This window comes from Choloepus didactylus (genome assembly GCF_015220235.1).
Source record: "Choloepus didactylus isolate mChoDid1 chromosome 5 unlocalized genomic scaffold, mChoDid1.pri SUPER_5_unloc1, whole genome shotgun sequence".
NCBI classification, from domain to species: domain Eukaryota; kingdom Metazoa; phylum Chordata; class Mammalia; order Pilosa; family Megalonychidae; genus Choloepus; species Choloepus didactylus.
Window position 1 is genome coordinate 187,196 of NW_023637573.1, and position 14,250 is coordinate 201,445.

At 36.7% G+C, this 14,250-nt stretch overlaps 1 long non-coding RNA gene across 3 annotated transcripts in view; it reads right to left on the minus strand.

Annotated features, from left to right (window-relative positions):
- Nucleotides 1–14,250, minus strand: part of LOC119524351 — a 54,345-nt gene that overhangs the window by 29,847 nt on the left and 10,248 nt on the right. The gene's annotated exons all lie outside the window — the stretch shown is intronic.

Here is a 14,250-nt window from a genome sequence, read left to right on the forward strand (position 1 = left end):
GTTGTCCACCGTGGAGGCTCATTTGGAGACTCAGTGCCCCAGGCGTTTACTGGAGGCTGGGCACATAGGCACCCTCTGTCTGACATGTCCAAAAATTCCAAGCTCCCAGAAGGAAAGCATGTGGTCAGCTTAAACCACAGTTTAGGTATAATGGCCCACTCTTTTCAGTTGTGGGAGTGATTGGAGCTTTCTTGAAAAACAAGTTCCCAGAAGACAGCAAACAGGTCTTTAAAACAGGTGTTTTAAAGAAGAGGCAGATAAACTTGCTATGTTAACTTTTTTTCAGTACAATAGGGAAAGAGGCAATGCAACCTCAGTAATGTGTAGGAAGATGAGCCTTGGCAATATCTTGATTCATTTTTGGTTTCTTACATTGAATGTGGGTTGAACATTCAAGCTCTAAAGTGCATTGAAAACACAGTAAATGAAGAATTCATGATACTTTTTGCAATGACTGTCCTTTAAAGTAGAGAAGGAAGACAATTGTCTGAATGTCAAGGAAAAATACATTAACTATATATATAGGCAAGCTTGTCCATTTAGGTAAGCTTTAAATTTCCAGTTATATGGAGAATTTCACATGTGGGGTAAAAACAAAAACATAAAACAAAGAAACCAGAAATGGCCTTAAGCTATTTTGGTTTTATTTATTGTGCAGTCATCTTTAAACTCCACACATACACACAGTATATGAACTTAGATTTACCTTAGCTACAATGTTCTACAGCATGGATACATTAAACTAAAAGGGGAAAACTCTGTGTAGAGTTATTATATAGTCATTGGTGTCATTATTAAATTTGTAAGAAGCAGCAAATTATTGCCAAGCAATTATGTGTAAACTTCCATTATTGATGACTTTTAAAATTTAAATAAAAAAGGTCTTATTTTTCTATTCTTTTTATTGCATACACAAGAGAGAAGACGCCACATAATTGCATTTTAGTAGGTGATGTTTACTTTTCTTTGCCACATGCTTGACAAACAGCCTTTTTACTTTTGTCTCTCTCTTAGGGCACATACACAAAATGATAATGCAGTTCCACAAATTATTTGGCAGCTGGTGATGGAATATTAAAGTCCATTAAATTAAGAAAGCACTCACCAAGGCCCCCACCCCAAATTGTCTATAAAAATAGGAGTACTGCTCCATAAAGCAGGAGTTTTGCACATGAACAATTAGATTCAGAGTTTGAGGCCCTACTGCAAACAGACAAATCATTCTGTTTAGTTTTGCTTCACAACAGGAAGTTATTGCTATTGGGAAAATATGCCCACATTAAAACTGCAAATTGATATTTGATAAAATGAAGCTATCTATAATGTAGAAAAAATCAGATTCAGGTTGAGCAGAAATGGATAACACTAGTTAAACAATACAATTAAAAAGAACTGCCAACAGAGATGTTCTTGTGAAATAAGTGAATCTTGTATATCACTACTTATGTAAAAGCACACTGAGGTGAGGAACAAAACAAATGGAATTATTGTTTGACACAAACTAATGTTCCTACTATGGTATTTCAATGATTTAATAAATTCTTGACATTTTGATTTTTAAAATGTTGGACTTCCACTTCTAGATCTAACATAAAGAGCTGAGGGGTTGTTAGCCCATCCTTCCAACATTACAAAAATGTTGAATAAACAGAAAATCAATAATTTGATTTGCATATCAGGGAACCAAGCTTACAGGACAAACCACCCTGAAATCTGGAGAAAGAGGGAAATCCAGAGAGTCACTGCCAAGATCTGCTTTCCTGGAGCCTCTGGAACCATAAATTGATAGGAACGATTCAGTGGTGTTTTGAATCAGCTAAGTTGGGTTTTGAATTTGAGTCTGGGTGGGGGTCAGGTAGGGCCCTGGAGATGGAGACACCAAAGCATGAGAAAAGATAATCGGTTTATTCATGAGTCCGAGGGATACAGGGGTGCTGCAAGGGGTTGATGGGAAGTGCTTGAGGGGCAGAGAAAGAGACCTGAATGCTTGTGCCTTTGTTGTGGTCCAGAGGCAGAAGTTAGTGGATTTCCTGCAGGAGTCAAGGATGGGTTAGTTCAAAGCAAACACGAGATTAAAAGGAAAAGGGCTGGGGACTTGAGGGTGGTGGGGATGGTTGGCTGTGGGTTTGGCGTGAGGCATGTTGGTGGCAAGCACAGATGTGCTTTTGAGCTCTGGGGAAATTCTGTGCTTCAAGGAGTGGAAAGCTGTTTATTAAACCAAACCAAAACAGTGTTGGGGTCAAGCAGCCTGGCCAAAACAAGATGAATCTGACTCATTGTATAAAGAATGCTGTTAAAGTTTAGAGCAAATAGTAATTCTGAAAAATTCCTGGAGGCTCAGTGGGAACTGACAAAAGGGGCCACAGTCTTGGGAGGGGGTCACCCCACTTTCATGGGTTTTAACCATCACCACCTAATCAGGTTCCCAGGGTAAGAATCCACGAAAGACCCCTTCTGACTGGCAGAGGGAGGGGAAGACTGATCAGTGTGAAATATGCTCAGATCATTCTCCATCACAAAAGCCTATTCTCCACGGGGAGAGATTTTGTAAGAGCCTTTATGCAACTGCTGAAAGGGCAGGTCACACTCTCCAGTGCCCTGTAGTCTAATGTTCTAACTTGGAGGGAAAGCACCACTGTGGACACTCTTACAAAGTTCACAGTCTGGAGACACAGGCCCACTGAAAGCCTGCAATTTAATTGTAACTTTCTAGAGCACTCCCACTCTCCCAAATGTGGTCACGCAAGGCTGCAGTGTAGGTGTTGTATACCTGGAAGAGCTGCAAGACCCAGTCTCTGAGAAGGAGAGCTCAGAGAAGCCCAGAGCCAAGAGGAGAGACAAAGAAAAGACCCTAGAGGACTTTAAAGTCTCTGGCACCCACAGGTACGTGCAAACAGTAAACAGAGCACAGCCCCTGACCACAGTAACATAAAGCCCCACATTAAAGATCTGTACCCCCCAGTTCCTATCACCCAATACATGAGCCCCAGCTGCCAACATTGTAATGCACCACAAAAGTAAGAGTAAGCAGTCTGGAGAGGCAAAGATAGCATCAAATCCACGCTCAAATCTGATGCAGATTCTGGAATTATCACACAAGGAAATTGAAATAACTATGATTAATATGTAAAGGACTATAGTGAATTAAAATAAAATGGGGTCTCAACAGCTCCTTGGTCCACAGTAACATAAGAGGCTCTTGCACTGTCACGCTGACTCAGCATTCTGACCCTGTCCTTAAGAGTACAGGGGCTTTGCACTACCATGCTGACTCAGCATTCTGACCCTGTCCTTAAGAGTACAGGGGCTTTGCACTATCATGCTGACTCAGCATTCCAACCCTGTCCTTAAGAGCACAGGGGCTTTGCACTGTCATGAGGCTTTAGCATTTTAGACCCTAGAATTAGGTCCTCAGGGCCACCCCTGGCACCTGCTTACACAAGATAAACAGCCTCTCCCCCTCCTCCCTGGTCAACTGTAACTTTGGCTGGATTTTCAGACCCATGTTCTGTGCCCAGAAATGAAAATTATCATGAGAGAAAAAAAGTCTACAAAATATTGACACACTTCTCTCAGTTCTCCTTTTCAGGGATCTCTGCTCCTAGAGGTTTTTGCTACAGCATCTCTCCCTTCAATGAGGTATAGAAACCAACTGAATGTCAGTCAGGCTTGTGGGGCTGAAAAGAAAATTTAGGAATTTCAGAAGGGACAGACAGAGAAATTAGTCTAACCCTCAGCTGGTACTTGTGGAATTTGGAAACTACATTGGGCAGGGTGATATAAAGCAAAGCAGAAAATATCTAAAGAGCACATTGGGGTTTTTAGCAGTCTTGTGGTGCTGATGAAACAGGTATTAGTGTTCAGGACCCAGAGCAGTGGAATTGGGGGCAGTGAACACCCCCACAAACATGCCCTAAGGTAGAAAATGTGAAAAGCCACACAATAGAAACCAAGGAAATTGAGACACAAAAAGCCCCACCAAAAGGGCAAAGCAACCTTGAGACAGTTCTATCCAACCTAACTTTTCTACCATGCAGTGGCTAAGTAAAGCACCCTGGAGAAAGAATTCTCATCTAGAGCCTCTTTAATTTGCAGTTTCTGACACCATGCAAATTGTATGCACAGAACATGATGTCTGGCATTCAATAAACAAAAATGCAGACAAAGATCAAGGACAAAAGGCTTAAAACTAGGAGATAAAACAGAATAGATCTAGATATTAGAGGCAACAGACAAGAACTTAAAATATTGATGGACAATGTATTCAGGAAAATAAAAGATGGATCTTATAAATAAACAAAATATAAGTTAAAATTAAGAATTCAGTAGTCACAGCTAAAGACTGTAATGGTGAATAAGAAAAGTAGGAAAGTAGAAAACTTCCATATAGATACATACAGAAAAGCAATGGAATGCACTGAAAAGAATATTTTAAAAATAGATGATATTATAAAAATCTTGCATACACATCATTGGAGATGATGGGAAAGGTGAGATGAGAGCAAATGAGAAAGAAACAAGACAAGCTGTAGTCGGTGAGGATTTTACAATATGAATGAAGAACAGAGAAGAAGGGAATAAAGGACTCTATAAACATAAAATAAAAGAAGTTGAAACACACACACATCCACATCCACAAACATCTGTTGCTTTAGTTGCCTTGGCTGCCCATGCAAACACCATGAAATGGATAGGCTTAAACAATGAGAATTTATTAGCTTACAGGTTTGGGTCTAAACAAAAGTCCAAATCAAGATGCCATCAAGGTGATGACTTCTTCCTGAAGACCTGTGTGCTGGGGCTCACTGCTGGCGATCCTCGGCTCTCCTTCACATGGCAAGGCCCATGGCAGTGTCCCCTGGTCTCTCCCATCTCTACTGGGTTTCTCTGATGTCAGCTTCTACTTCCTGTGACTTTCTCTGTGTGTGTGAATTTCTTTCTTATAAAGGATTCCAGTGAGAGGATTAAGCCCCATCCTGATAGAGGTGGGCCACACCTTAACTGAAGTAGCCTCATCTAAAGGTCCTACTTACAATGGGTTCACACCCACAGGGATGGATTAAATTTAAGAACATGTTTTTCTGAGGTAAGTACAGCTTCAAACCACCACATCTGATTATGCACATCCTTATTAAAAACCAAAGAGTTTTGGGAATTTTATGTAGGATATAAAAACAGCAAAAAGAAAAATTAATGAACTGTTTCAAAGAAACAATGAGAAGGCAGGTGGGTGACATCAAAATAAATGCTGTAAGGCAGAAAACAATGCAGTGATATCTCTGAAGTAGACCCACAAACAGTGCTTCAGGTGCAGATGGCTTTCTAGGGAAATCCTCTAAATATTTATTGAAGAAATAGCACCAATATTGCATGAACCGTGGAGAACAGGGATTTAGGAAACAGACCCCAACTAATTCTATGAGAAGGACATAACCATTTACTAAAACATGAGCTAGAGGAAAAATGCAGACAGACATTAAAAAATTTTACAGACATTGCACAAAAAATTATACATTTCATAAATCTTCACCAAAATGTGAGAAAATGAGAAAATCAGATAACTGAGGATATAAAGCAAAAATAGTAGCAATGTACTGTGTGTTTTAGTGTTACAGAACTAAAATGTTTGACCACAATATCCCAAAAATAGGAAAGAGTAATTAGAAGCATAGTTTTATACATTGCTGGTAGAAATGCAAAATGATAGACACCTTAAAATAGAGTTTGTCAGTTTCTTATAAAGTTAAACATACATTTATTTACCAAAATAGCTCAACATTCCCTCTTCTGGGTATCAGTCTAAATGAGTTGAAAACCTGTGTTCATACAAAATCTGTATGTGAATAAGTATAGGGGCTTTATTAGTAGTCATTAAAAAATGGAAAATAAATCCAATTTTTCTCCAGCTGGAGAAAAGATGAACAAACTATGCTACATCCAAATAATGAAATATACTCAATAATAGAAAGGGACAAAACACAGATACATGCAATAACATGGATGAATCCAAATGCATAATTTTAAGTGGAATGTCAAACTCAAAGTGCAACATAACGTATGAGTCCATCTATATGACATTCTTGTTAAGGCAAAACTATAGGGACAAAAATAAATGTTTGGCAGGGACTCATGGTGGGTGAAGGATTAACTGCAGAAGAATTTGGAAAATACTAATCTAAGTGAAAGAAGCAAACACAAATGCCACTTATTGTAGGATTCCATATATGTGAAATACATGGAATAGGAAAATCCACAGAGAAACTTTTCCAAGGGTTGGGGGAGGGGAAAATAGGGAGTGACTGACTGTCCTATGGGTATGTGGTTTTCTTTTATGGTGATGAAATATTTTGACTCTAGATAGGTGGTTGCACAACCTATAAATGTAGTTCAGTGTCACTATATTATACCTTTTAAACTGGCTAATTATATGTGACATGAATTTCACATTAATAAAAGAAAATGAGAAAATGCATGAAAACTTTCTGCTTCAATTAATATATTTCAGAAGATTTGAAATATTAAAGTAACTTACAGAAAGGAAAAATATACATCAATTTAACAAAGTCACTCTATATAAGATACAAGGTATACAAGGAAAAATATACAATAAAATTTTAAATGGTACCATTTACCATGGTTTCAAAAATATCTAATATCAAAAAACAAAACTTTGAAGGTTGTGTAAGATTCAAACCAGAAAATGTTAAAAATTTACTGAAAGAAATTAAATAAGACCTACTATGTTGATCATGTTTCACTGAAAGATTCAACACTGCGAAGATGTTAGTATTCCCCAAAATTGCTTTATAGGTAAATACAATTCTAATCATAACTTCAGGAAATTCATAAGTGTGGAAATAGGAAAGCTGGTTCTAAAATCTATCTGGAAATCCATAGGGCCTATAATAATTATGACTAACATGAAGAACAAGCAAGGAGGACTTATTCCACTAGATATCAAGACTTATTTTAAGGCCATAAGAATTCATGAAAGATGCTGTTGACCAAATGACACACAAAAAATACAAAACAAAATAGAATCCAGAAATACACATGCAAATAGAAAGATTCCACTTAGAGCAAATGTGACATTGCAGACTAATGGTAAAATGATGTTCTTTTCAAAAAAGGATGCTGACTTATTGCACACTAATATGGAAAACAAATAAAAGTTGATGCCTATCTCATAGCAAAAATAAAAATCACAGTTGGAATAAATAACTAAATATGAGTGGTAAACCAATAAAGAAGATAATATAGGGGAATATTATCATGATTCATATTAGGTAAAGAGTTCTTAAACAGGGCTAAATCAAAACAAAAAACACTAACTATAAAGAAAAGGACTGATAAATATGATTGCATTAAAAGTAGGAACTTCTGTTCTTTGAAATGTACCATTTAGGGAATGAAAAGGAAAACTGTGAATTGAGAAAAAAAAATATTCATAGCAAATGCAAGTAACAGCATAATTGTATCTAGAATTTAGAAATGAGCAAGAAACTTGAACAGGCACTTCACCAAAAGAACATTCAGATGCTCAATGAACAGTCTCCTCATTGATTACTGAAAATCATAAAGAATACTAATTAAAACCACAATTTGATACCACTTCATACCCATCAGAATGGCAAGAGTTAAAAGGATTAATAATATCAAATTGACCAAGAATGGGGAGTAATGGGAACTGCTTATATTTCTGATTACCATGTTAAATTGATATAACCAGTTTGAAAACCACTTGATGGTAACTATTAAAGTTGAACAGGCGCCTTACCAATGACCTAGCAATTCCAATCACTGGTTAAAAGTTAAAAGTAATGTGTACATACGTATTTGAAAAGATACATGCAGAAGTGTTAATAGCTGCTTTAGTCACAATAACACCAAACTGGGAACAAGGTAAATACCATCATCACCCCCCATACAACCATTAAAATGAACAAATTACTGCTACTTGCAAGAGCAGGAGTGAATGCTACAAGCACAGTATTAAGCAAAAGAAGCCAAACAAAAACAGTACGTAGCATATGATTTCACTCATATGAAAATCACAAATGGCAAAAATAATCAATGGTGTTAGAATTTGGAAAAATTTTTAATTTGGAGAGGCGAAGGGTAAGTGACAGACACATGGGGGCCTTCGGAGGAGACACTGGTATGCTTTATTTGTTGGTCAGGATGATAATTACCTGAAGTGTTCATTTTTCAATGATTCATCAATATTCAGTATGCGTACTTTCCTGTTTGCACCTTTTACTGAATTATGAAAGATGATTTCGAGAAAGGCTTTGATACTGCCTGAAATTTACTGTACATGTTAATATCTGGAAGCATATCTACATATACCCATCAACTGAATTGACTTTACAGAACATTGTTATTTATTTGTCACAAGCACACTGAAAAAAACTACTCATAAAATATCTGACCACTTAACATCATAAAAATTGGTATAAATGTCCTAATGAAATTTAAATGATTTGACTACCTTATAACTAAGAGCTGCAACAAAGCCAGTGTTGAAAGGGAAGAAGCTGCTCCACAGGGGTGAAATGACAGTAAAATGATAATTGATCTGAAGACACGTTAATTGTGTCTTCAAAAAACCTCTGCAGCCTCTTTTTAAATAGTTCTCTAAAGAAATGTATGCACAGGACATGATGACCAGCAAGGTATAGAATTATCTCCAAGTCCCTATTTGAAATCCTATAAAGCTAGGCTGGACTGCATGGAGATTTGTCTCTTGCTTAGGCAAAAGATAACCTAGAACCTTAACCCAAACACTGGCCAAAATACTTGCTTTGCTTCCTTGCTTCTGAGATGTCAACCTTGCCACTGCAACAGTGGAAACAGAGAGGACCCCAGCATGCTAATGCAAAGGAAAATAACGAGAGTGCAAGACCCAGCAGGAGAGAGAGCAGCCAATATCAGAAAAACCCTCTCTGATTTCATCAGGTTGGTGATGTGGGAACAGAATCCCCATTCACCTGCTCAACTGAGTAAAAGAGACAGAAACAAACAAACAAACAAAAACCTAAAGAAAGAGACTTACACTCTTTGTTCAAAAATTTACTCATATTTTCTTTCAAAATCTACCTATATGAACAGTAGCTCTATAAATTTCCTTGAACCTGACAAATTCATGGTTGTTTGCACTTGCATATATGTGAGTGTGTGAAATTGAAGAGTCTAAAGTTTCCTCTCTACCGATGCTAACCAGAAACAATATAATTTAAAACAGGTCACTGGAGAAAGACTCCACTAAGTGGCTGAAAGTTGAGGACAGTATCTGTTCCCCAGAGAAATTCCAGGATCACACAGTTATAGCCATCGGTTCAAAAAGGATACAGGGACTTGGTAGCATCTAGACTACACTTTTACATGTTAGTAGAAAACAGGGATAGGGAATACATTTACTTTTTTTATTTTTTTTATCTTTTCTTCTCCAATGTACTGTGTGCACTTTTACAGGATGACTCATTTTGTATTTTAATCATCAAAGACCTTTTGTGCTCTTCCTCCTTGATCACTAGATATATTTACTGATTCATTATTTTCTTAGAATTTCATTAATCTGCTGTTGACTCCTGCCACAGATCATTAATGAAGATGTTAAGTAACATCTAAATAAGCACCATTGCTGGCAACAGTTCTGCATAGGCCAATGCATGATGATTTGGTAATAACATTTAAAAAATCTTCCCCTGTTAGAGTGTGTATATCTAAATCAATTTAAATTAATCCCTCAATATTAATATTTCATGAAATAATGTATTAAACCGTGTACTCAGATGCCTAACTGGTACTTCTGCTGTTGAATCATGAATTAATTTGGGTAATTCCACTTTCAAATATCATCTTGCAAACATACAGCATTTCCTTATGTAATTAATTTCACAGACAATTTTTTATTACTTCTTTGAACTCATGGTTTCAAATATAATATGAATCCCAAGGATCCAGTCAGTAGATGAACCTGTTTTGAAGGTCTAACAAGAACTTTAAATCCAGTGCCTTCCACAGGGCATGTGGTGTTCTGGAATTCCAATCAGAAAGGGGCATACTGCTCAGCTTGGATTTTACTATCAACGGTCCCACAGAGCCATTTTGTCCCACAGAGCCAGCTCAAAATCCCTTTGCAAAACATTGAGACCATTGTATTAATTTATCATTATTGATTTTTTTTTTATGAATCATTTCATAATGGTATTATAATCTTGAAAAAGTTCATTTTATCATACTAGAACTTGCCGTTGTATGGCATTTGCAATTCATCACATGTTTTCATATGCAGGTGCTCTTTGATCACAACCATGAAAATAAAATATTATTGAATCACAGCCAAGTCCATTGTTCAGGAATTGCCTGTGGCTGCTTTAGTGTTACAGTGCCAGAGGTGAGTAGTTGTGAGAGAGACCATAAGGTGCAGAAAGCACGATGAGAAGAAAGTGTGCTGACCCTGAATTACATTGCTGGAACACGTCTCAGGAATTTAAAAGAAATGGGAATAAAAATGTTAAGCACGGAGGGGAATTAATGCTATTCTAAGATTTATACCTTGGTAAATTATCATTCAGTGGTATAGGTAAATAGAAAATGTTTTCAGAAATGCAAATGCTGAGGGAATTATCACATACATAGTTGCTAAAATAACTATGCAAGAAGATATCTCAGGAGGAAGAAACTTGAATCCAGATGGCAGGAGGATGATGCAAAAAGCAATGAGCTATAAAATTGTAAGACTTATAGGTAAAATTCCTAAAGATTGATGATTTATCTGGATCTTTCAAATATATTAAAAAAGAACATGCTTGACAAAAAAAAGATGAATGGTAGACAGTAGGTGAAACTGTAACATTAATTCTGGATAAAGATAGAAATGTTGATTAACTTTATAACTGGTCAAGTAATGAGAAAATTTAAGATTTACCTTAGAAAAGGAAAAAAAAATGATGTAATCGTTCAAACAAAGTGGGACAATGGCAATTCAATTTTGAAAAATAAAGTATGGAAAGTAGAAAAAATATGTTGTGAATAAATGCAAACATATTAGCAATAAAAATAAGTGTAAAGAGATTAAATCCAGACCTTGAAAGAAAGTCTCAGAATGCGGGAGAAAAAACACCTCAGTGAAATTTATACTTGACACAGTTTAAACATAAATAAATACTGAGTATAAAGAGATAAAAAATGAATTATGTCAGACTCACTGAATAAAAGAAAACAGAATATAACTGTAAGGGCAGGAAAATTATTTGGAATAAAAGTCATTAAATAATGTTAAAAAGAAAATTTATCAGAAGCATATACACATCTGATCATGTATCTACTAATTAAAATTAATAAAGCAAAAATCAACATAATTACAAGGAGAAATTAAGATTCCCATCATTGTGGCAGATTTTAAAGATGGATGCATTTCTAAATGGATGCATCTTAAACAGTAAAATGAGCCTAGAAGTTATTTCACTGACAGCATTAACAATTTAATTTGGAGTATACATATTTTTTTAAAACACATATAAAATGTTACCCCCCCAAAAAAAATCACCACATAAAAAGTGGAGTAAATCCACCAAATACAAAATACAAAAACATTACAGAACATGTTTATGACAATAACGCAATAAAATTAGAAGTAAGAAAAATGAAGCAGCAAAAAAATACAGATTTTGAAAGTCTAAGTCAGTCATTCTCAACTGAAGAAAAATTTAGATTTGCCTCTGAAGTTTCAGATAAAGCTGTGTATGAGGACATGTATAGTTCTAAATGTATACATTAGAATAGAAGAAGAAAATTAATTGGTTCACAATTCAACTAAAAAAATTAAGGAAGCAACTAAAATAGCACAAAAAAGGTAAAGATACAACATTTAAAATGCTGAAATGAGGAATAACGGGAGAATGAAAAAGATATGACAATTACAAATCAAATGGAGTATTTAAGATTATGGTAAAACACTATGACCCTCATTCCATTAAATCTGAAAATATATAGTTAAATAGACAATATTCTAGAAAGGTATAGATGACTACAATTTATTCATGAAGAAATAAAAGCCATGAGAGGGTCTAAAATATTTCTCAAATTTGATTAAATTTTTCAGATATTCACTGTCTCATGCAAGAGGTTTCAGAGAATGAAAAAGCATGAAATCTCCCTGACTTATTTAATTGTGGTATTATAACTCTGATAACAAAACTCTCAAGGATAATATAAGAAAGGGAAAAAAATTATTGCATTATCATCAATAAACCTGCATGCAAATAGTCCAGATAAAATATTCACAAAACCAATATAGCAATAAATAAATGAAAAAATAATTCTCAGTGACCAAATTGTGTTCATTACAAGAATGTAAGGGTGATTTAACATTAGTATATCAGCATAACCACTGCTTAATGGTGAAAAAATGGTAACTCTATCAAGAGATACAGACACAATACACACACACAAACACACACACACATAAATATAACACATTCAAATAAATACTGTTAGAGAACTAGGAGTGTTATTGATGTGATACAAGAATTCCAGGGTACAACAAAAATAATATTTAATGATGATACTGTAAGAGAATTTCCTTTTTGTTAGAGATGATATCAGAACTATTACTTTTACCTCTATCATTAAATGTCATACCAAGGGACTCGGGCAAGATGGCAGCATAGAGAGGAGTGGAAGCTAAGTAGTCCCCCTGGAACAACTACAAAAAAACAGAAACAAATAGTAAATAATCCAGAAAAACTGCGGGGGGACAAACGAGACCATCCACTCATCATACACCAACCTGAATTGGGAGGAATGCCCAAGAACACAGCATAAAATCTGTAAGTAAAACCTGCAGAACCAAGTCGTGAGACCGCCTCCCCCATAGCCCGAGCTGCAAAGCCTCGTGGTGCCAGAGAGACGCTCTCTCCCAGCAAGCGAATACAGCTCAGCTGAGCTCCAACTGGAGTTTTAAGTAGCGAGTGTGAACTGCTCACTACAGGTATGCATCCCCAAAAAACAGACAGAGGCTTTGGGTGACGACTGACCTGGGAGAGCCGGAGGGTCGCCTTGGACTGGGTATCAAGGGGACTATCTGTTTCTTTTTTGGCTCAGTGGAGAAAGTCCCAGTCATTTTCAGTTTCCAGGGCTGTGACTCCGGGAAGGGCGGAGACAGCACAAGCAGAGAGCGAGACCATTGAGATGCTAATGACCTCCACCTGGGGGCTCTGTCTTCTCTAGGAGGAAAGGGGTGGGGCCCTTTCTATTCAGAACCAGACCCCAGAGCCTGGGGGAACACGGCCATACCTCCTCACATCAGTCAAGAATTATAGGCTGACAGGTGCCACCTGCTGGGCAGAAAAGCACAGTGACCCGAGGCATCAAAGGGTGAAGCAATTTTCTAAGACACACCCACAGGGAAACCAGATACTGAATATTTCTTCCCTCTGGGACCTTAGCCTGTTCTGGTCTGGGAAAACCTGATTTGGATAAGCAAGGAAACCATGCCTAGACAACAGAAAATTAAAACCTACACTAAGAAAAACAAAGTTATGGCCCAGTCAAAGGAACAAATGTACACTTCAACTGAGATACAGGAATTTAAACAACTAATGCTAAATCAGTTCAAAAAGTTTAGAGAAGATATTGCAAAAGAGATAGAGGTTGTAAAGGAAGCCCTGGACATGTATACGGCAGAAATCAAATGTTCAAAAAAACAACTTGAAGAATCTATGGAAATGAAAGGCACAACACAAGAGATGAAAGACACAATGGAAACATACAACAGCAAATCTCAAGAGGCAGAAGAAAACACCCAGGAACTGCAGAACAAAACACCTGAAAGCCTTCACACAAAGGAGCAGATGGAGAAAAGAATGAAAAACTATGAGCAACGTCTCCAGGAACTCAGGGATGAAACAAAGTACAATAATGTACATATCATTGGTGTTCCAGAAGGAGAAGAGAAGGGAAAGGGGGCAGAAGCAGTAATACAGGAAATAATTAACGAAAATTTCCCATCTCTTATGAAAGACATAAAATTACATATCCAAGAAGCGCAGCGTACTCCAAACAGAAGAGATATGAATAGGCCTACTCCAAGACACTTAATAATCAGATTATCAAATGTCAAAGACAAAGAGAGAATCCTGAAAGCAGCAAGAGAAAAGCGATCCGTTACATACAAAGGAAGTGTCATAAGACTATGTGCGGATCTCTCAGCAGAAACCATGGAGGCAAGAAGGAAGTGGTGTG